General features: G+C 42.8%; 1 protein-coding gene across 3 annotated transcripts in view; it reads right to left on the bottom strand.

Moving 5' to 3' along the window:
- The window catches only part of PRKN (parkin RBR E3 ubiquitin protein ligase), a 1257866-nt gene that overhangs the window by 249653 nt on the left and 983884 nt on the right, over window positions 1–24329 (bottom strand). The gene's annotated exons all lie outside the window — the stretch shown is intronic.

Genomic DNA, 24329 nt, shown 5'->3' with positions numbered 1-24329 from the left:
TTAATTATACTATATCAGAGACCTTCTTGGGATGTGAGAAAATTATCCTCTACTGTGGAAGCATCTGTCGTTGGGTTTTCTTACAGCCTCAAATAGCCCTAACAGATCTACTCAGATCTTGCCCAGCACTACTGCTGGCTTTCTTTTCTTTCTCTTCCTCTCTGCTCCCATCGTCTGAGTCCTCCTGTCTGTCCCTGGCTTCATGTACTGACTTTGATACACTATAGGTCTCTCTCGTGGCCGCTCAACTAGTCTAGACTTCCTTTCCTGCTTTACTGCCTTCAGCTGCCCCCTGACCCACAGCTCTGTGTGCTTCTTTGATTCGGTGGCCTTTGCAGCTTGGAGCAAAAGGTTCTCCATGTGGGAAAGCAATGTGACACATCGGGTTTGTCCCAGGCTCTCGCCACAAGGCGAGGGGACGAGACTGATCTTATCCTTTTCAACTTGAGACTAAAGTTGAACTTGAAGAGAAAACTAGTGCATGAAGTAATGTCCCCAGTGACATGTACACCTCTCTTTCAAGGCACTCTTTCTGGACTCAAAAATACTTTTAGCCGTTCATTGGCAAATCAGGAAGATGCTGAGGAGACTAAAATTCACTTGCATCATTAGAAACTTTTATTTCCTCAAAACTTTAAAATATGTTCATGAAGATTTTAGAACAAGATATCTTAAAACCAGCATTTCTGTTTCAGGGGACAGGAATGTGCCTGTTTTGTAGTTACAGTAGAGTCTTCGAGGAGAAATGTCATGACAAACTTTAGTAGAGTAACTAAATGGTATTTATATATTTTTCTTGTTTCTTTTAGCTATGTTTCCATCATAGAGGCGTTTGAACAAATTAACAGATCATACAATGGTTTTGAGGCATAAACATATTTTGCTTATGGGATGGCATGGGATATTATGACTGAGTTAAAATCCTAGGAAGCCAGTGCAAGGACTGCCAATAGAAAGGTATGACTTTCATATTTTTGTTAAACCTGTAGACTCTAGGTTCATCAACAAACACTTTGATTTATTCATAAATGAACTGCAGCAAGGGAAAAGACTGTGAGAAAGTGAAATCCTTTGGACTCCCCTAAACCTTCCCAAAATTGCCCCCTAGAGCTGGTGGATGGTAAACCACAGACGGCTTGCCCACGTTTTGGGAGGGAATTATATATGGGCTAAGAGCTAATACGTATTCATGATAATTTGCTAAATACATGTTACTTTGGTTTTACTACACTTGTTCCAGCAAATTGCAGCATATATTTTTTTCCTATTAGTGTAGGAAATGTTGTGTAGAACACTATTTTACGTCCCATGCTTGTTAATTCTCTGAGCACGGTTCCCGTTTTTCAAGCACTGCTTTCAAAAAGAAGTTATTTTGTTGGAGAATCCTTCTCCTCTCCTGACCTTATTGCCCCGGGATGTGAACAACTTCAAGGAGAAACGCACAAGGGAAGAAGTGCTTCAGCCTGTGCTCTGTGCTTCCGCCACAGACATCTTTGAATGTTACTGACCCTCTTTCACGGTAAAAAAGCAAGTCCAATTTTTTTGCTCGCCTAAACCTTTTGCAGCCTTTCCTTTACTCTCTCACTTTCCCCTCCCCTCAAAAAAATCCTAAAAAATTACACCGAAGTCTTCTTCTCAACTTTATGCTCAAACCTACCTACAGACTATACATCAATACCAGGCTGTGCCCAAAATTTAAATTCCGTTGCACTGCCGCATAAAAATGCAAAATGTTTCAGTGGTGTAATATCTGGTGTGGAGCTCAATCTAATAAGGGCTGCCCCAGGACAGCTCGTACAGATGCAATTATCTCTCAGGTACTCCAACTGCTTTCTTTCACAACATTTCTTTTATTATGCAAATGTACAAATCTAATTTTAAACTGTGAGACCATCTAGAAGATTAAAACTTTGCTCATGTCTTACTTCCACTAAGTGTAATTAAAGATATTAAATTTTTTTTTCATTTGAGGACGACTTCAGCTGCTAGCGAGAGCCCTTCGTCCTTGTCTGCCTGCAGATCAAGGAAACACAATGGGTGTCAAAGAGCTGCCATGATAACCCTATATTAATCTTTGTTTCTGAGCAGTTCTGGTTAAGCAGAAGTGACAGCAAAATGAACCAGAGAGAGCAGCAATTTCAGCAGAGGGCAGCAGAAGTTTTTTCCCTGGTGGAGAAAAAAAGTCCCAGCACACTTCACTAGCACAGGAAATTTTGGCAAGCTTGTAAAGCAAAACTGTACAAAACTTTACAAAGTTTACCAAAACTGTCTTCACTGAAAAAAAAAATTAACAAATTCTGGAAACCCTGGAAGTGTGAAAGCCTCACTGGATTTTGAAGACTTACTATGTAAAACAGAATGTAAAATATCTCCTTAATAATTTTTTATTGATTACATGTTGACATACTATTTTGGATATATTGGGCTGCATAAAATATATTATTAAAATTAATTTCACCTTGAATGTGGCTATTAGAAGATTAAAAATTATGTAATAGACTCGTATTATATTTCTATCCATCCCAGTGGCTTTAGACCCTCAACACTCACACAGCCCACCATCCTTAGATAGCGTCTTCACCATTCCCAGGGAAATGAATGAATATAAGAAATTCTGAAAATTGCTCTAGGTGAACTTTGGTAGTTTCTTTCACTACACTGAATTATGTCTGTCAGGGGGTCATATGGAATGCAAGAAGGACAGAATTTAGGGGTAAAATCAAAGAAACCACCACTACCACTGCTCACTGTGCAGAGGGGATAATCGGGAGACTGTGAATTTCCACTTTGTATTGGCCTTTCTGGGACAGGGTTACCTCTCAACTCTATGGCTGTAATTTTGAAGTTCACATACATTATTGGACACGATAGTAACTAATAAATACAATGCTTGGATGACTGAAGAACCTAAATGGAATGTGAGTTTTTGTTACAATTCATCTGTGTTAACAAATTAAAAAATAAAAGATTATTTTGATTGAAACATGATCAACCCTGAATATCTTTAAAATCTTCAAGCTCTTCCCAGCAAGCACTGGACCTAGAACAACATGTCTTGATCTACAGCAAAACTTCCCTATCTTTTTTCTTCCTCAGTACCTATACCTCTTCCATGTCTCACAAGGATTCTCAACCAGGGAATGGTCATCTTGGAAGGCAGTGGAATGGGGACGGGTTATACAATCTGCGTAACTATCTGAGGTGATTCTGATCAGATGCCTCCTCTCCGTCTCTACATTCATTGCTGCAAGTCTTCATCTGAGTTTCTGGCTTACGCTGACACTTGCCTTAGATGTCCTTGGCAGCCTGGGCCAAGGTGGAGGGCAAAGATGTGAAGGAGTCAGGGCATTTGCTACCTGACAGGTGACACTCCAGTTTGGTCCACGGTGAAGAACTTTAAACCTAGTGATCTAGTTAACCTTGCTGACCCCCCGTAAATGAGAAAGAGTGTGAGCCAGGGAGAAAGAGGAAAAGGTATACATGTTGGTGCCACTCATTTTTAGTATATCATGTTGGCAGATTCACGTATGATGCTCTGGTGTAGAAAACAATATAGGCTCTTAATGTCTTTAGTATCTGACATAATCTTCCTCTTAAGTAACTCCCTACCCTTCTTCTACTGTGGGAGGATGTTTTACCACATCCATTTTGGCTTTCTCAAGCTCTTCTGGTTTAGTTGTCTCTCTCTGTTTAGAACAGTCCCTTTAGGCACATGCTGGCCCTCAGAGATCTGTCTCCTCTCTCCACCTTTCCAGGATGGCAGCTGGGGGTATCTGGGTGTGTGTCCTCATGGTGAGGGGTGGAGGGAGCAAGCAGCCTTGGAGCAACGTGGAGATGGGCTGCTCCCTGGGTCAGCGTTGGTTCTGTGGTGGTAGCCTTTCTTGCCTGCTGAGGTCACTGACTGCTCTGCTGGTCCCGGCTTCTAAATCATGTGAACACTGAATGCTCTCTTTGCTCAGTGCTCTGTGGTCCTCTGAGGCCTGGCTCCAGTTCCCACATAGTTCCCGGGGCTTGCTGGTTGGCCTGCAGCCTTTGGCTGTGGACTCAGTTTGCTCCATGGCCAGCACCATGAGACCCCCGCTTGTCACTCCCCAGGGCACCTGGGGATGTCTGGACATGCATCTCACAGCCCATGGGCCCCCAGGGAGGTTCTGGGAGCTAAACTCAGGTCCTCTCCACCTGACCCAGCGTGTTCCTGATTTCCCTTTGACGCGGGTGCTCACAGGGAGTGGAGCAAGAAGCCCTTTCCGTCATCCTCTCTTCACTCCAACACGCCTGCCCCGCCCTGGATCCCAGCGAGTGATGGGAAGTCAGCATTCAACCCATCCCACAGTCCACTTGGGGCCAAAAGAGGTGCTACTTTCCTCTTCTGTGTCTTATCTGATAAGAACCTCCCCGACATGATATCCTCCTCTGGGATTATATTAGCATTATATTGTCACAAAAGTCGATTTATGAGGAAGAGAAATAAAGTGACGAGTGAAAAAGAACCCGGCAAACAAAAGAAATTGGCCAACTAGATAGTTTTCCTGTTCATTCCAAAAGGAATTTTCAACATGACTTATTGTTTTGTTTAAGCACTGCATTCTCAGAATGCTATGCGTGACTGTGCTGGCAAAGTTAAAAAAAATGCAAACTGAAATCAAACCTAAGCAATTTAGAAATCACCTGCCCCTGTGACTCATCTGCGCTCCTCACCTCCTTTGGCAAGTGTACCAGAGCTGGCAGTGTCTCTTGTCGTTTACACTTTACATTTCCTTAGCTGTTTATTCCATCTGCTGCAGCTATTTGCAACAGATATCACGAGCCCCACTTTGTCACAATATAAAAATGTATGTAAAATGTGAAAATGCAATCAATAAATACAAAGCTCAGGGTGACTCTCAAGAGTCTGTGGGTAAGTCCGTGAAGGGCGTGTGCATGGCATCTGCGTGGACACCCCCGAGAGAGCGGGACCTCCCCTGTATTTCCCTATTTAGCTCCTGGTTTGCTTCATATCGTGACATCATAGTTTTCCTGTCTCTCTTCAACCACATTTTCCCATAAAAGACATGCATACACGTAGATGTAAGTATTTAAAATGAATGTATGAGTAATAGGTCCAAAAAGGATTCCATTGCAAACTCCCCAGCAAATATAAAAATATGGGCACATACACCTCCAGCATCATACTACGTAGAAGATCTTTTAAATATCATAAATGTTACTCCTAACTCTAAGTAAATATAGACCAAGAAGGGAGTGACAGGCAGCTTTTTAAAAACTGCATTTCGGGGAAAACTGCCGCCTGTCACATCAGTAAACAAAGGATGTTGTAGCCATCAAGCCATCACATAACAGCTGCCCCAATGGTGAGTCCTGGGGGAACTCAGGTTGGAGGCAGGATGCCCACAACTAAGCAGTCGGTCGCTGCAGCCACCCTGCAACGATGCATCCTGAGGAGACTCAGGGTGAAAAAGCACCGCATACTGGCCCCAGACAGCTGAGGTGCACATCAAAGGAATGATTTCAATGAGCTCAGACTTTGCATCTTCCCATACATAGAGAAGCGCTAATTTCATTAACTTGAGATGTCTGGTTTTCTTTAATTAACAGTAACCTTTTGATGTTCTGACTACCAGGTCTTTGTTGCAAACACTTCAATCTATTCTGGCTCCCCTCTTGCCTCTTTTTTTTTTTTTTTTTTTTTTTATTATTTTATTTTATTTTTTTGGGGGTACACCAGGTTCAATCAACTGTTTTTATACACATATCCCCATATTCCCTCCCTTCCTTGACGCCCCCCCCCTCGAGTCCCCCCCACCCTCCCTGCCCCAGTCCTCTAAGGCATCTTCCATCCTCGAGTTGGACTCCCTTTGTTATACAACAACTTCCCACTGACTATTTTACAGTTGGTAGTATATATATGTCTGTGCTACTCTCTCGCTTCGTCTCAGTTTCCCCTTCACCCCCCGCCCCCTCCCATACCTCGAGTTCTCCAGTCCATTCTCTGTATCTGCTTCCCTGTTCTTGTCACTGAGTTCATCAGTACCAGTTTTAGATTCCGTATATGTGAGTTAGCATACAATATTTGTCCTTCTCTTTCTGACTTACTTCACTCTGTATGACAGATTGTAGTTCTATCCACCTCATTACATATAGCTCCATCTCATCCCTTTTTATAGCTGAGTAATATTCCATTGTATATATATGCCACATCTTCTGTATCCATTCATTTGTTGATGGGCATTTAGGTTGCTTCCATGTCCTGGCTATTGTAAATAGTGCTGCAGTAAACATGATGGTACAAGTTTCTTTTGGGATTATGGTTTTCTTTGGGTATATGCCCAGGAGTGGGATGACTGGATCATATGGTAGTTCTATTTGTAGTTGTTTAAGGAACCTCCAAATTGTTTTCCATAGTGGCTGTACCAACTTACAGTCCCACCAACAGTGCAGGAGAGTTCCCTTTTCTCCACACCCTCTCCAACATTTGTTGTTTCCAGACTTTGTGATGATGGCCATTCTGATTGGTGTGAGGTGATACCTCATTGTGGCTTTGACTTGCATTTCTCTGATGATTAGTGATGTTGAGCATCTTTTCATGTGTTTGTTGGCCATCTGTATGTCTTCTTTGGAGAAATGTCTATTTAGGTCTTCTGCCCATGTGTGGATTGGGTTATTTGCTTTTTTGGTATGAAGCTGCATGAGCTGCTTGTATATTTTGGAGGTTAATCCTTTGTCCGTTGTTTCATAGGCAATTATTTTTTCCCATTCTGAGGGTTGCCTTTTAGTCTTGTTTATGGTTTCTTTTGCTGTGCAAAAGCTTTTAAGTTTCATGAGGTCCCATTCGTTTATTCTTGATTTTATTTCCATGATTCTAGGAGGTGGGTCAAAAAGGATGTTGCTTTGATGTATGTCAAAGAGTGTTCTGCCTATGTTTTCCTCTAGGAGTTTTATAGTGTCTGGCCTTACATGTAGGTCTTTAATCCATTTGGAGTTTATTTTTGTGTATGGTGTTAGGAAGTGTTCTAATTTCATTCTTTTACATGTTGCTGTCCAATTTTCCCAGCACCACTTATTGAAGAGGCTGTCTTTTTTCCATTGTATACTCGTGCCTCCTTTGTCAAAGATAAGGTGCCCATATGTGTTTGGGCTTACTTCTGAGTTCTCTATTCTATTCCATTGATCTTCCTTTCTATTTCTGTGCCAGTACCATACTGTCTTGATCACTATGGCCTTGTAGTATAGTTTGAAGTCAGGAAGCCTGATTCCACCAACTCCATTTTTCCTTCTCAAGATTGCTTTGGCTATTCGGGGTCTTTTGCGTTTCCATACAAATCGTAAGATTTCTTGCTCTAGTTCTGTGAAAAATGCCATTGGTAATCTGATCGGGATTGCATTGAATCTGTAAATTGCTTTGGGTAGTACGGTCATTTTCACAATGTTGATTCTTCCAATCCAGGAACATGGTATGTCCCTCCATCTGTTTGTGTCGTCTTTGATTTCTTTCATCAATGTCTTAAAGTTTTCTGCATACAGATCTTTTGCCTCCTTAGGCAGGTTTATTCCTAGGTATTTTATTCTTTTGGTTGCAGTGGTGAATGGGAGAGTTTCCTTAATTTCTCTTTCTGCTCTTCCGTTGTTAGTGTATAGGAATGCAAGAGATTTCTGTGCATTCATTTTGTATCCTGCTACTTTACTAAACTCATCAATGAGTGCTAGCAGTTTTCTGGTAGAGTCTTTAGGGTTTTCTATATATAGTATCATGTCATCTGCAAAGAGTGATAATTTTACTTCTTCTTTTCCAATTTGGATTCCTTTAATTTCTTTTTCTTCTCTGATTGCTGTGGCTAACACTTCCAAAACTATGTTGAATAACAGTGGTGAGAGTGGACACCCTTGTCTTGTTCCTGTTCTTAGAGGGAATTCTTCCAGTTTTTCTCCATTGAGAACAATGTTGGCTTTTGGTTTGTCATATATGGCTTTTATGATGTTGAGGTAATTTCCTTCTATGCCCATTTTCTGGAGAGCTTTTATCATAAATGGATGTTGAACTTTGTCAAAAGCTTTTTCTGCATCTATTGAAATGATCATATGGTTTTTATCCTTCAATTTGTTGATATGATGTATCACGTTGATTGATTTGCGTATATTGAAGAATCCTTGCATCCCAGGGATAAACCCCACTTGATCGTGGTGTATGATTTTTTTAATGTGCTGTTGCAGTCTGTTAGCTAGTATTTTGTTGAGGATTTTTGCATCTATATTCATCAGTGATATTGGTCTGTAGTTTTCTTTTTTTGTGACATCTTTGCCTGGTTTTGGTATCAGGGTGATGGTAGCCTCGTAGAATGAGTTTGGGAGTGCTCCGCCTTCTGCAATATTTTGGAAGAGTTTGAGAAGGATAGGTGTTAACTCTTCTCGAAATGTTTGATAGAATTCGCCAGTGAATCCATCTGGTCCTGGGCTTTTGTGTGTTGGGAGATTTTTAATCACTGCCTCAATTTCTGTACTTGTGATTGCTCTGTTCATGGTTTCTATTTCTTCCTGGTTCAGTCTTGGAAGATTGTATTTTTCTAAGAATGTATCCATTTCTTCCAGGTTATCCAATTGATTGGCATATAGTTGCTTGTAGTAGTCTCTCATGATGTTTTGTATTTCTGAGGTGTCTGTTGTGACTTCTCCTTTTTCATTTCTAATTCTGTTGATTTGCATCTTCTCCCTTTTTTTCTTGATGAGTCTGGCTAATGGTTTATCAATTTTGTTAATCTTCTCAAAGAACCAGCTTTTAGTTTTATTTATTTTTCTTATGGTTTCTTTCCTTTCTTTTTCATTTATTTCTGCTCTGATCTTTACGATTTCTTTCCTTCTGCTCACTTTGGGGTTTCTTTGTTCTTCTTTCTCTAGTTGTTTGAGGTGTAAGGTTAGGTTGTTTATTCGATCATTTTCTTGTTTCTTAAGGTAGGACTGTATTGCTATAAACTTCCCTCTTAGAACTGCTTTTGCTGCGTCCCATAGGTTTTGGGTTGTTGTGTTTTCGTTGTCATTTGTTTCTAGATATTTTTTGATTTCCTCTTTGATTTCTGTAGTGATTCCTTGGTTGTTTAAGAGTGAATTGTTTAGCCTCCATGTGTTTGTATTTTTTGCAGTTTTTTTCCTGTAATTGATATCTAGTCTCATGGCGTTGTGGTCTGAGAAGATACTTGATATGATTTCAATTTTCTTGAATTTGCTGAGGTTTGATTTGTGACCCAAGATGTGATCTATCCTGGAAAATGTTCCGTGTGCACTTGAGAAGAAAGTGTAGTCTGTCGTTTTTGGATGGAATGTCCTATAAATATCAATTAAGTCGAGATGGTCTAATGTGTCATTTAAAGCTTGTGTGTCTTTATTTATTTTCTGTTTGGATGATCTGTCCATTGATGTAAGTGGGGTGTTCAAGTCTCCCACTATAATTGTGTTACTGTCGATGTCCCCTTTTATAGCTGTTAGTATTTGCCTTATGTATTGAGGTGCTCCTATATTGGGGGCATAGATATTTACCATTGTGATATGTTCTTCTTGGATGGATCCCTTGATCATTATGTAGTGCCCTTCCTTGTCTCTTTTAATAGTCTTTACTTTCAAGTCTAATTTGTCTGATATGAGTATCGCTACTCCAGCTTTCTTTTGACTTCCATTTGCATGGAATATCTTTTTCCATCCCTTTACTTTCAGTCTATATGTGTCCCTTGGTCTGAAGTGGGTTTCTTGTAGGCAGCACATAGAAGGGTCTTGTTTTTGTATCCATTCAGCCAGTCTGTGTCTTTTGGTTTGAGCATTTAGTCCATTTACATTTAAAGTGATTATTGACATGTGTGTTCCAATTACCATTTTCTTCATTGTTTTGGGTTTGTATTTGTAGGTGTTTTCCTTTTCTTGTGTTTCCTACTTAGAGAAGTTCCTTTAGCACTTGTTGTAAGGCTGGTTTGGTGGTGCTGAATTCTCTTAACTTTTGCTTGTCTGGAAAGCTTTTGATTTCTCCCTCAAATCTGAATGAGATTCTTGCTGGGTAGAGTATTCTTGGCTGTAGGTTTCTCTCTTTCAGGACTTTCAGTATATCCTGCCATTCCCTTCTGGCCTGCAGAGTTTCTGTAGAAAGGTCAGCTGTTATCCTGATGGGTTTTCCCTTATATGTTGTTTGTTGCTTTTGTCTTGCTGCTTTTAATATTTTTTCTTTGTGTTGAATTGTCATTAGTTTGATTAATATGTGCCTTGATGTATTTCTCCTTGGGTTTATTCTGTATGGGACTCTCTGTGCTTCTTGGACTTGGTGAATTATTTCCTTTCCCATGTTGGGGAAGTTTTCCACTAGAACCTCTTCAAATATTTTCTCAGACCCTTTCTTGTTTTCTTCTTCTTCTGGGATGCCTATAATTCGAATGTTGGTACGTTTAAGGTTATCACTGAGGTCTCTGAGGCTGTCTTCTAGTCTTTTTATTTTTTTATCTTTTTCCTGCTCTGTGGCGTTTATTTCTCCCATTCTATCTTCCAACTCACTTATTCGTTCTTCTGCCTCAGTCATTCTGCTGGTTATAGCATCTAGAGTATTTTTAATTTCAGTTATTTTGTTATCCATTGCTGTTTGTTTTTCTGAGTTCTTATGAACTGTTTCTTGTACTTTCTCTATTTTGTTATCGAGATTTTGTATCATTTTTACTATCATTACTCTAAATTCTTTTTCAGGCATTTTTCCTATTTCCTCCTCATTTATTTGGTCTTGTGGGTTTTTTTCCTGCTCCTTTGCCTGCATGGTGTTTCTTTGTTTCCTCATGGTTGTCCAAGCTTTTGGGGTTGCTTGTCCTGGTGATAGAGGTGTTTATAGAAGACTGTCCAAGCCTCAGACTAATGTCCAAGTATTGGAGTAGACGAATATTCAGTCTAGGAAACACATACATGTATAAGACACACAATTATTGAATCCGTTAGGACATAAGGCTCTAGAAAGACCTGACAGAACCCCAGTGTGCTATCAGATATTCAAAGAGAAACCCAGCAGAAACTGACAACTGAAACAGAACAAATCAGAGACAAAAGCAAAAGCAAACAAACAACAAATAACACGCTACACATACAAACATCAATCCAGGGAGATTTTGTAAGCTAGGATCAAATATAGAAATGAGCTGGAGTACCACCAGAGAGAATGGAGATTCTCAGAATGTAATTAGACAACTGTACTAAGAACTAAGATAAAGACAAAAGCCTAATATTAATACCAAGGCAGTGAATCATCTGAAGAATAGAGCAAGGAGTCTGAGCAGACCGATAGTGTTGCTTATAAGTATGTTAAGATAAAATACACTTAAAATGGCTGGAAGAAAGGGGAACAGAAGAGCGTAATGTGGTTGGAAATATGCAAATAAAAAGAAAGGAATAGAAGTGTATAAAAGAAAGGGATGAAAGGAAAGTATGAAAGATATTTTGTCCGTACTACCAAAAACTTAGCTAGATATAGAAGTATATAAAAAGGCAAAAAAAAAAAAAAAAAAAAAAAGAGTAAAAAATATCCTTAAAAAATTATGTTGTAATACTTGTAGATCCCTTAGGGCTAAGATCGTATTTAATAAATCAAAAAAAAAAAAAAAATCCAGAACTGATCCCCGAATGGACCAGTTCAATAGGTATTGATACTACTATTTCTGTTTCCTTAGCGTCTCAGCTGTAAGTGTCCTTCTCCTTGCCTTGGGTTTTTTTTTTTTTTGCGTTATTCTGTGACCAGCAGAGGTTCCTTTATTATTCGTCTGTAAGCCTCGGTGTGTGGGGAGGGAGAGGGTGCAATAGTGGCTCCTTCTCCTGGGAGTGAGTGAGCAGTGGCGCACTGTTGCTTCAGTCAGGCTTGGAGGTGCCTGTTGCAGAGGGCGCTGGTGGCTCAGGCGTACACAGAAAGTCTTAGAGTTGGGCCTCTCTCGGGGTTTTTTCTTTTTGATGCTGGTGTTTTTTTGTTTTTTTTTTTCTCGGCAGCCTCCCTGCTGCTGGCGTTGCAAGGAGTTTTAATCTAGCCCCGCCCGAGCGCCTGAGGGTGCTTGTTATCCCTGAGCGCCTTAGGTGGCCCGCAGGGCGTCTCTCCGCTGCCTGTTGCAGCGGCACCGAAAGAGAGGGAGAGGCTATGCGCGCGGCTCCTCCCCCCCGCCCGGGAGCCTGCAGCCTCCAGCCGCCATCATGGCCGGGCAGCTCTCAGGGACCGGCACTCCTCTCCGCGGACCTCCTCCCTCCTGTCCTCTCGGTCCGTCACCCTACCGGCAACAATGTTTCTCACCCTGAACCAGCTCTCCGGTTCCCACGCTCCCGCTCCCGGACCCTCCGTTCAGCCGCGGATCGATGTCTCGGTCCGGGAACGCTGAGCTGCGCTGCGGACCCTCCGTATGTTTCTCACTCCCTCCCGTCTGCCACAGCTCCGCCGCTTCACCCTCTTTGAGCCATCGTAGATGCCTCCCTACCGGCTATGTCAGGCTCCCCGCAGCCCTTTCTGGTGTCCGAGGCCGTCTGCTGGTGTTCAGCTGGTTCTCTGTGGGAATGACTGCGTCCTTCCGTGCATTCCCAATGCATCTGTGGAGAGGGATGCACTCCACGTCTCTCTACTTCGCCGCCATCTTTTTCCTCCCCCCCCCCTTGCCTCTTTGGCACAGTCCCTCAGGGCCTGAAGTCCGCAGAATGTCCGCCGAACAAAACATAACTCTCAGCTTTATTTTTTTCAGTCAACAAAACAAATCTAAATAAAATGCTTGCTTTTTCCCCACAATTTCAACAAAACTCTTGTGTAAAATATTACATTATTCCACTGCTTTTTTAATCTGAAAGGCATATTCTTTCATTACCAATTACTTTAGTGCATTTTTGTATTCTCTAAGTTTGTGCAAGAGCTGTCTGTTATTTCCCTAGTGACTTCATGAAACTGTAATGTTTTTGCAGATCAGCCAAAACTGGGTAAAAAAGAAAAGAATGGAGAGAGGAGAAAAACAGAAAACATGTCTTTGGTTAAGAATGCATCTTTCCTTACATATGTATTTTAATATCCAGTAGACATAGGCTTATGATGAAAAAAATAAGACTACTGTATGTTTATGGTGAACTGGCTAATTTAATGGTTGTTTTGACATCCTACCAAAAGGTCATATAATATTTGAAAATAAACACAATACTTTAATTTTTCATTTTTCTTTGCATTACAGGAAGAAAGGCCTACTATGAAGAACATTTCCAAAGGTCTCATTGTAGTTTTGAATTCTGTAGAAATTGTACTCTCTCCTTTTGACATCTTGTAATAAATAAAACTTAATATTTTGATTTTCAACAAATTCCTCTCTTGCTCTCAGCAGCTAACAGTTACAGTCGGAGACAGTGCTACATTAGTTACAGCAATTTAGTTTGGGGACGCTGGCAGAAACACATAAAATCCATTAGTAGAGCCAACAGCTATATCCAATTCTAATAAAAAGGTTAAATACAATTTCCAAAATGAATCTTAAAACTTCCCTGAAAACAGAAAATACTGAGATGATCTTTTGAGTAACTAGAGCAATGATCCCAGTCGTATTTAAGCCAAGGGGTTTGTTTTCAAAATACTGTAACATAATGTGTTAACGTGAAACTCCTTTCCCGCTGCCGGACACCTATGAGTTGGGGAGAGGGGCTCTCAGATCCCACTCTGGGTCCCTTAAACCTGTGTTCCTGCCCAGCACTGTTTCAGCTTTGGAAGAAGGCAACAACAACATTTATAACAAAAATAATAATTAATCTACAGCTTTTATGAGCAATCATGCAATGTCAACATTAGTAAAGAGACATTCACTTCTGTTTCCCATGGGAGGTGCATGGCTTTGACCTTGAGGTCTTCAGACGTGTACGTTCATCCCACGGGAAACCTGAAGATCGGCGCAGATGGGCATTCTCCTTTCTCCTGCTGATAATTTATTAAAGAGAATTTCCTAAAAGAACAACACTGTTCCTACCTTTTTTGTGGAACTACTTTTCATCTGAAAAGTATGTGAGAAGGAAGTTGTGACGCTATGGTGAGTTGGATTCCTGCCGAGGAATTATCCTTTACAAATAAGGAACACCAAATATTTGGAAAATAAGAAAATGAAATAAATTCAAAACGAGTGTAACAACACAAGTTGACCTGCGTGTGCATTACTTAGAATATGTTGTTATGCTGCATTTGTTATTGAAACGCTTCCCTAGGAAAAAGCCCCTTTTCAAGTGATGGTTCCTCATGCATTATTCCAAATATAACACATCCCTGAGGCACAAAGGGCCAGCCGTGTAGAACCTCTCTTAACAGGGAGAGGTTAATTCCCTGTGCTAGGAGTTCATGCGGTCATGTGCATAAAGTGCCTGCCTGAGTTCAGCTCACAGGTGTATTTAAAAACGCCAGAACATTCCTGCACAGGCCAGCCTCCTTGGGTTTATTAATTCTCCTCACTTTCCCCACAAATTTCCTTATAAAGGGACCAGGGAATAGCAGCTAGAGGCCAAACGTCCGGCCCCCACCTTACCAGACCCCACCCAAAGTCCATTATGAAGAACTGGTTTGATTATAATCCCAAGTGAAATTAAGAGCAGATTAATAGTAGAGATTTAAATACGGACATCACCTAATCTAATTTCCTCACTCCTGATGAGGAGATGGGGCCCTAGGGTGTGGGTCCCCTTGGTACCTCCACCCTTCACTCAGGGCCAGGACAGAACAGGGTCTGATTACTTACTGTTTGTTGACTGAATGAAATGAAGTAACTGATGCGGCCTGACGCGGTAGAGACAGGTTAGTGGCTGCACTGGTGACAGAACTCTGGCTTCCTGTGGTTTTTCCTCTGGACTAGGCTTACCAAAGAAAGGATGGTTCCAGGAATTATCACAATGTGGGCAGACAGAGGTGCCACTTGTGTGTGGATTTGTATAGAGGTCTCTGGCTTGAAATCCTTTTCTTGGGCACAAAGCCTTCACCCGAATGTAGAAACTGAATAAAGGGGACACGCTAATATACTTTCATTTCAACTAGGTCCTTGGTTTACTCCGGAGTCCCAGGCCGCCTATGGTCACCCAACAGCGGGGAGCTTCCAGAGTATGTTGACAAAAGGCCACACCTGCACTCTGGATGCACCTGCTGTTTGCTGCTTTGCCCTCCGGGCCTGGCCTCGCCCCAATTTGCCTTCTCTCATCATGTTCCACTGATGGGACCAGAGCCTCAGATCAAAGTGTAGGAAACAAAGGACTCCCATGGCCTCATCAAAAGTGCTAAGAGGATCTTACAAATAAAAAAAGTAAGATGCAGCTATTATATGGTCTATTAAGGATTATACTTTTTTTGAGAAACATTTCAGCAAAGCTTTATTTTTCTGAATCAAAGGGCTACTAAAGTATGTCTTGTTTTCTGAGATAATTCTACACAGTTGACCAGAAAGAGAACCACATGGAGCGTGGTACCCAAATCACTGTGTCAGTTGACATAGGGCCTGGGATTCGACTTGCTACTTTCCTCCTCCTCCTCCTCCAAGGATGAGATGGGTGTAGCTAGTGTCATCAAACACACAGGAAACTGGTCACCAGGCAGTCAGTTAAGAACACCCGAGAAGGCCTTTTATTGGTGGAGAGTTCTAGAAAGATTGGTAGAACCCACACCACAGGATGTGTTGCTCTTTGGAGGAAATGAGAGGGATGCTTCATTGCTTTTGCCGCTGGTACCTGTGATCTCCAATTTCAGGCACAAACGGTCACTGCTCTGGTGTGGACTCCATCAGCAATAACCCAGGCCAGCTTTATTGCTGCTTCCGTGAAACGGGGTGAATGAAACTCTCAACACATTTGTGCTACATTAACTTGCACTGCATTCAGTAATGACACGAAGCCCGAGGTTTTCAATTAAAACCTTCATTTAGAGATACATTTTGATTCATGGTTTTATGACGCCCTAGAATGCCTCTGGGAACCTACCCTTCCTCTGTACTTTGTGCGCAGTTACACAGTCTGTATGTGACAAACCATACTGACGATTAAGATCGACACAAAGGACGGGGCTCCGTATCACGTCAATTAGAGCGATGATGGACAAAGGTAGAATGTGGTATCTCTAAAGTGGATTTTGCTTTCCTTTCTTACTCTACAGAAGAGCTAGATTAAGAATCAGTGTCATTTGTATGATATCAGTCTAATAAAAACCTGCAGTGGTTTGGCTGTTCACCTGATTTTGTTGAGAAGATGTGGGTACACATTCAGTGCTTGCATATTTACTAGTCAAAGGATGAAATTCCAGCTAGCTGAGAGCTGTGAGCCAGACTTCAGAGAATTAGAGAAACGGCACCTTGAAGAGGGAGTGTGGCATCCCCAGACCTGGCTGTGCCAAATGCCCAATTCTCACTGGGGACCATTAATCAATTAATTAATGTATCCACTCGCTCAGCTGGCAGACATTTATCTGGCGGGGCTACACTAGGCCCTGTGGGGTGCATAGGTAGGTGATGCATGTGTCCTGGAGGTGGGGAAGCTAACAGGAAGTGTAAAATGGACACAGATAACCAGAGTGCTGGAATCGATGACGAGATTCTTTGCAGTACACGTGGTTTTATAAGAATTTAAAGGGTGGATAATTTATCGCTGAGGAAAGTCTTCAAAAAGCAGTATTATCTAAGCTGGAGCTTAGATGTTACCGACAGGCAAAGAAGTGAAGGAGGGGGACAGAGAGCTGGGAAGACACTGGGTGTGTGAGAAAATCACATGCCAAGCAATAGTGTCTTCTTGGGACCTAGGCTGAGTCAGGTAAAGGGAGAGGTCGGTGGAAAGAAGGTTATGGAAGCTCAAGGGGTTTGGGCTTTATTCAGGAAGCAAGCAAGAGCCTCTGGAGATGTCTGACTGGAGACGTGGCCTGATCAGAGCAGTGTTTTAGGAAACTGACTCTGAGGGATGTGAATAGGACGGTTTGGGTGCAGGAGAGGTGTGCGGAAAAGTTATCAGTTAGCAGAGTCATCTGAGAAACAGGGAGCAAGGTATAGAAACTGGGGGTGTGGTCAAGAGCAATTTCAGAGGACCATGCTGCAGCGTTCTGACCTCCACTGGACCCTGCCACGGCCTCCCAAGTCACCCTCTGCCTCTCATCTGGCCTCTCCTACCTCTCGCTCCATGTTTCCATTAGTCATCTTCTAAAACACATCCACATTTAACCTTTCTGCTTAAAACCTCCAGTATCTGACCCCCGAAGGCCAAAGTGCCCGGCTGGTCACTTGAGGCCCACTACCACTTGACTTGCCAACCTTCCCAGCCTCCCTTCTGACCCCTCCCCGCCTGGCCCTGAGCTGCACTGGCCTTCTTTTCATGCCCCATGTCCTGAGTCTGGATCTAAGAAGCTCCTTCAAGGCTTGCCCTGCCTCCCTCCCCACCACCTGGCAAATGCCCATTTCATCTTCAGGATGATGTTGAAAATTGGCTCTGTGAGCTCAAGACTCAGTAAATTCAGGAGCTGAGCAGACCTAAAGCCTCCGGTCAGAGTGGCTACCTCGTGACCCACATTCCTGAGCTTGGCTAATGATGATAAGAGCTTTGTCGAGAAACCCTTTCACAGGCACTGGCTTCCACTCCACCACAATTGAGCTGGGCCCCCACCTCTAGCTTAAGGGTTTGTGAAAAGCTTTCCGGTTTGCAGCTGAAGGAGTGTGCCGAGCTCTGGTGCACTCAGAAGAGAACTGTGTCATTGAGCTCACGGAACATTCATTTTGTTTAGTCACCCAAGATATCACAATAACAAAAGCCTTTTCAGTTTCCAATTTGATTGAATTTTTATCCTGAAGAGGCATATATTTTTTACTGTGTACTTGAGTGAGTCCCACTATTTCTGAGGAAGCTGGTAGCATCACAGGGAAAGCAGGGCCTTTGGGGTCTGGCGAATGGAGAATTGGAGGCCTGACAACACTCACCACCTGCCCCTGGCCCCGCTGGACCCCCACCAGTAACTTCCTTTTTTGAAAACTGGACTAGTCGCCTCTTTGTGGAGTTGAAGTGAGAATTAAATGAGATGCCTCAAAAGTACGTGGCATCGTGTGACACACGTGGTATGTTCTTGATAAACGGAAACTATCGACATTATTATTAATATCACCATCATCATTGCCATCAATTCCAGAACTAAATTAATTAAATAAATCTAATGTACTCAATTTTAGCAGGTTCCCCAAAGCAGGGAGTTTCTTAAGACCTTCCCACGCTTCCAAGACGTACACTGTTTTGAAATGTCTTTCAAAGCAGTTTCAAAAGTCCCTGACAGTTGCCATTTCACTGGAATAAAACTCACACACACACACACATACACACACTTTGGTTCTAACTAATCCATGATTTTAAAACCATGGAGCTCATTGGATGCTCTCAGCGGGCATCCAAAGTATCTCATCGTCGTCATTAATAAAGATGTTTGCTGTCCGCCGTGCCGGGGCCCTACCCCAGGCACGCGGACAAGGGATGGCAGTGGTGAATTAGAAAGGACACCTTGCTCCCTGCTAGTAAAGGGTTTATCTTCACAACCAGACACCTCTGTGGCGGCAATGCCTCACTTGGAAGAGAACCAAGAGACACAGCAAGTGCAAGTGTCTAAACACAAAAACTGTTTCCTCCCAAATGCAGGTCACAGATGAAATGGAACACGGACCACAAGAATCCTGGGCGAATGTCTGCACCCCAAGGATGCCATGGGGGACTGTCTGCACCCCAAGGACGCTACTAGGCAGCGCTGCCTGGAGGGCTGGGGTGGTGCCCGCAGGGCCCGCTGCTTTGTGACTGCCTGTGCCCTGGAACTGCGCGCCCAGCCTCAGCCACAGCTGGAAGAGAGGGAGGGGAGAAGCCAAGCAGCTGTGCTACCCCGGGGGTGGGAGGGTGGGGCGTAGGGATGGGGAGAAGGGTGCAGGGGTCAGGTGTAGAGAACATCGAGAAATGCCCACCACGGGCCGAGCAGAAGGCTAGGGCTTCCAGTCTTCAACATGCTGAGCTTCCACAAGTGCGATATTTCCAAAACAATAGTCTTTGCTGTTATAAATGAAACCATGTATGTAGCACGTAACACCAGCAAAGCACAGGCATGCTGGTAAATCCTACCAGACCCTCGAGTAGCTCATGGTCAGGCTGATGAGAGAAGACAAGCCTAGCTTTACAGCATGCTTCATGAAAACTGCCAAGTGCAGCAAATCCATGACACAAATGATTGCAGGCACTCAAAAAGAATAAATGCAAATGAGAAATAATCTAGAAAAGGAACTTCTCACAGCATGAAAACACCTTAATTAAAAAAAAAATGTGTCCGGGGAATGAATTGGGAGATTGGGATACCAAATTGTACACTCTAAATATATGCAGTTTATTGTATGTTAACTATATCTCAATAAAAGTTCTTTAAAAAATGTGTCCATGTTAACATGAGGATGACTCTTGGTTACCAGGAATTCACTGGACAGTCTCTATTCAATGGGGACATGAAAATGCTTTCTGAAATGTTTTGCTGTGAATAGTCAGAGGCATATTCTTCTCTTTTTGCATTTCTATTCTGTTCCCCTCTGCCACTTGCTAGGTGTGCACGCTTGTGGACACGCACCGTGCACATGCGTGTGAGTGCACACATGCATGGTAATTTCTCAGGGCTTTTCATTCATTGGAAATTTACAAGAGCTATAAAAAAGAATAAAATCCAGTGTCTATGAACAGCTAATGAACTCAAAACATACCCTGACATATGTTTTTACCCACTTTATCCCATTTAGGACTGCAGAAAGTATCTGGGAAGAAAAACTAATAAAAAAGTGCAAGCAGTTAACTATCTCTTGTTAGAATTCTATTTTTCCCCAGCAGTACATTAAAATGTTCTGTTCAAATTGATAGGTTCCACATTCAAAGAGCGTGAAAATAAACCAAACCAAGTCTGCATACCGATGTCAGGGAGCGACTCCTGCCGCCAATTAGAAGTGACTCCTGAGCCTGGCACGGCAGAGAGGTCTTATTTATTTCTTTACACCTGTGTTTCAGTTTTAACGACAGTCATAGCATTGCACATTTTGTTCATTAGCATAGATGAGGCCCAAGGTTACCAACGCTGTGGAAAGAACCATCCTTAACTGTGTGGGTAGCTCTTCTGTGGTCTGAGAAAAGATACGTAAATGGCACCTGAGCCGCATACAGGCACCCGCTGCTTCCAGGCAACCTGATCGCTCCCGTCTCACGAACCCTTCCCTCCTAACACACCCAGTGCGTCCCTTCTTTAACGTGCCGACTACTTTTGCTGATCTGTAAATTCTATGCCCTTCGCTTTTATTTCTTCTGGAAAGAACAAAATATAATACTTCTCCCTCAAATCTAGGATCTTTTGCCCCCAGATTCCTTCTTTTGTGTGAACTGAGTGACAGCAGAACTCCCCTCACTTTCCCAGGGGTCCGTGAGTCCTTCCCGCAATCAAGGGGCCTCAGGAGGAAGCTGGCAGATCCCTGGACCTGGAGGGCCCAGCTGCCGAGGTCAGGTGGGAGAGGTGCCCGTCCGTGTCCAAGACTCTGCCTTGAGCTGTGGGCGCCTCGAGAAGGAAGCGGCGCAGCAGGAGGGGAAGCAGAGCCCCACACGCCCCTTTCCTGGGCATCCTGGGGGTCCCTGACAAGGAACCCTTAGCAGGTGATGCGCGGTGAGGTGGGGGGAGCACCCACTTGAAGCGTTGAACTGTTGGGAGGACCGTAAGACCCCTCTGTAGTTACATGAGGCGTCTGTCTCTCCTTCCGAGGCCCCGTCATCCCCACTGGGAAAAATATCTGGAACTGGTTTTGAGTACTGGCTCTGTTTCTTCCTGGCTGTGTGTCCTTTGACGATGTAACTTTCCTAAGTCTCAGTTTCCTCATCTACAGAGTGGAAGGAAGAGCACACTGTGGTGAGGGTTCAGTGAGATGAGTTCGCAAAGCCCTGGCAGCAAACCGTGTGTGACACATGGTCAGTGCCCCGCTAAACGTCCGGGAACACATGCCCAGCCCTGGCTCTGCTCCCCCTTCCTGCATCTCAGGGTGTAGCTTCCGAGCCCTGCCCTCCCGTCCTCTGCCGTTCAGATACCTCTGCTGACTCTTCTGGGAGAATGATGACGTCGATGAGGGTCTTACAAGAATGAAGGGTGAATACACTGTACGCATCTGCTTTTTGTTTGTTTATTCACGTAGTTTTGGATTATTGCCTGTGTGCTCTGAACTTTGCCTGCCTACCTCTGCCTTATACACGGAGTTGACAGGAGTGACTGGGGCCAAACCATAGGGTGAAGTCCATGGTGAGGACACGGCATGGCGGCCACCGCCCAGCACTAATTCAGTTCATGACAGCCGTGTCCTGCTGCTATTTTTGCTAACACGCTTGAGTACCAGCCACATTCCAGGCACCGGGCCATGTGTTTATGTATATCATCAGTTAATTCTTAAACTTCAACATCAAATCCTAGAGTGTTGATGTAGATAATATCTTTGAGACAGAGTCTGTACCTTTTGTTATTGGGAATTCCTTTCCAAAACACAGGAGCCAAATATCTTTGGATGTGTCCTTCTCTCACGCCATGAATTTACAAAACCAACTCAGGAAAAAAAGGAATCCAGATAGCAAAGGATATTTATATTATTAACCTTATCTTACAGATGAGGAACTAGCCTGAAGCATGGAGAAGTTAAATAAATGGCCCTAAGTCACACAACCAGTAACGGAATTGAAATTCAAACAAAGGACAATGGGGACCTTTGTACAATTAGTACCCAGGCTCTTAACCATAACAGATGTTATCTATATATTGATTTAGGCCGGGAATTGGCAATTTTTTTTCTGTAAAGCCCAGAGCGTAAATGTTTTGGGCTTTGTGTGGTATAGGGTCTCTTTTGCAAGAACTCAATGCTGCCGCTGTGCCGGGAAGGCAGCCACAGACAACACTTAAACAAAGACATGTGGCTGTTTTCCAGCGGACTTTACTTATAAAAGCAGGAGTTGACACATTTGGCCTGTGGGCCATAGTTTGCTGACCCCCGGTTTCAATCACTCATACTATCCTAATTGAAAAAAAAAACAAACCCATGAAATAATAATTCTGACACTGACTTTTCACTTTGGTCTGGAAACTGTTCACATGAACAACCCCTGTATGTGGCAGGTACTTAATGATCTGATCCCCCAGGAATTGGAGGCACGAAGAGATGAAGCCACTTGCCCAGACTGCAAAGCCAGCAAGGAATAGAGCCAGAATTTGGACCCAGACAACTTGGCTCCTGACAGAGACGTGTCCTTACCTGCCATGCAGTGCTGCTTCCCAGGAACTGCTATGTGTACACCAGTGCTCTCAGCATTGGCTGCACTTTGATTGTCACCTGGGGAACTTTGAACAAACATGGATGCTGTTATGCGCTGAACTGTGTTCCCCCAAATTCAGATGTTGAGGTCCTAATCCCTAGTACTTCTATTTAAAGATAAGGTCTTTAAAGGGATGATTAAGGTAAAATGAGGGTTATTACAGTGGGCCCTAATCCAGTATAACTGGTGTCCTTGTAAGAAAAGATTAGGACACAGATGCACACAGAGGGAAGACAAGGTGAAGACACAAGGAGAAAATGGCTGTCTGTAAGCCAAGGACAGAGGCCTCAGAAGGAACCAACCCTGCTGACACCTTGATCTCAGACTTCCAGCCTCCAGAACTGTGAGAAAAGTCTTCCCTGTTGTTTAAGCCCCCATCTGTGGTATTTGGTATGGCAGCTCCAGCAAACAGTACAGATACCAAGGTCTTCTCCAATCATCAATTTAGAATCTCTGGGTGGGACCAGGGTGATCTTATTTTTAATCTCCCCAGTGGGTTCTAATAAATGGTGGAAGTTGTTGATGCCGTGGGTCACCTTCAAGGGATGATCTGGGCCAAGCTGCTTGTGGGACTCAGTGAGATTCTCCAAGGTCCAAGTACCTTCCTCTGTGTCAGACCCTGCCCAGGACCAGGGTGTCCTGCAGGGCACTCCAAGCTTTCCCTCCTGAAGTCTCCCTGGTGGGGGCAGGGGCTGCTCCACTGGATCAGGTTTTCTTTGAGGATTTTGCCAGACTCTTTTCTTCTTTTCTTATCGAAGACCACTGATGATTTCCATTATGAAAATAGGTAAACATGATAAAAATAAATATGTAGGACCTATGAATTTTTCTGGCAATGGAACTCTGCCTTCACTTAATAATGACAGTATTTACAAATAATTAGTGATTGCCAAAACTTTATCCATTAACCGTCATGCTTCACATTATGGCATTTGGGTGAAACTGCACCTCGATTCATTGGATCTCACTATGAATACAGGAAAAAAAGTTTCACTTTTCATTTTTCAGTCACCTTGAAATAATGAAAGTCAAAATAAATTCAGTTGTCTGGAAAATGTATCTGTTCTTAAATATTCAATAAGCCATTTAAAGCTTTGCAGATCATTAAGTGTCTCCCTCTGAAAAGCCTATGATTCTTCAATTAGAATTCTATCCTAGGCTTGGCTGTCCAAACAATACTGCATTTATTTGCTTTAATAAAAATTAAAACTGGAGGGTTCCCTTTTCTCCACACCCTCTCCAGCATTTATTATGCCTAGATTTTTTGATGATGGCCATTCTGACTGGTGTGACGTGATACCACACTATGGTTTTGATTTGCATTTCTCTAGTGATTAATGGTGTTAAACATCTTTTCATGTGTCTGTTGGCCATCTGTATGTCTTCTTTGCAGAAATGTCTATTTAGATCTTCTGCCCATTTTTGGATGGGATTTTTTGTTTTTTTGGTATTGAGCTGCATGAGCTGCTTGTATATTTTGGAGATTAATCCTTTGTCTGTTGATTCGTTGGCAAATATTTTCTCCCATTTTGAAGGTTGCCTTTTTGTCTTGTTTATGGTTTCCTTTGCTGTGCAAAAGCTTTTAAGTTTCATTAGGTCCCACTTGTTTTTGTTTTTATTTCCATTACTCTAGGAGGTGGGTTAAAAGGATTTTGCTGTCACTTATGTCACTGAGTGTTCTACCTATGTTTTCCTCTAAAAGTTTTATAGTGTCTGGCCTTACATTTTGAGTTTATTTTTGTGTATGGTGTTAGGGAGTGTTCTAATTTCATTCTTTTACCTGTAGCTGTCCAGTTTTCCCAGCACCACTAATTGAAGCGGCTGTCTTTTCTCCATTGTGTATTCTTGCCTCCTTTGTCAAAGATAAGGTGACCATATGTATGTGGGTTTATCTCTGGGCTTTCTATCCTGTTCCATTGATCTATATTTCTGTTGGTGTGAATGTAACTTGATACAGCCACTATGGAAAACACTAGGGAGATTCC

The sequence above is a fragment of the Hippopotamus amphibius genome, chromosome 6 (assembly GCF_030028045.1).
Source record: "Hippopotamus amphibius kiboko isolate mHipAmp2 chromosome 6, mHipAmp2.hap2, whole genome shotgun sequence".
NCBI lineage: Eukaryota > Metazoa > Chordata > Mammalia > Artiodactyla > Hippopotamidae > Hippopotamus > Hippopotamus amphibius.
This window is presented reverse-complemented; position numbering and strand designations above follow the sequence as displayed.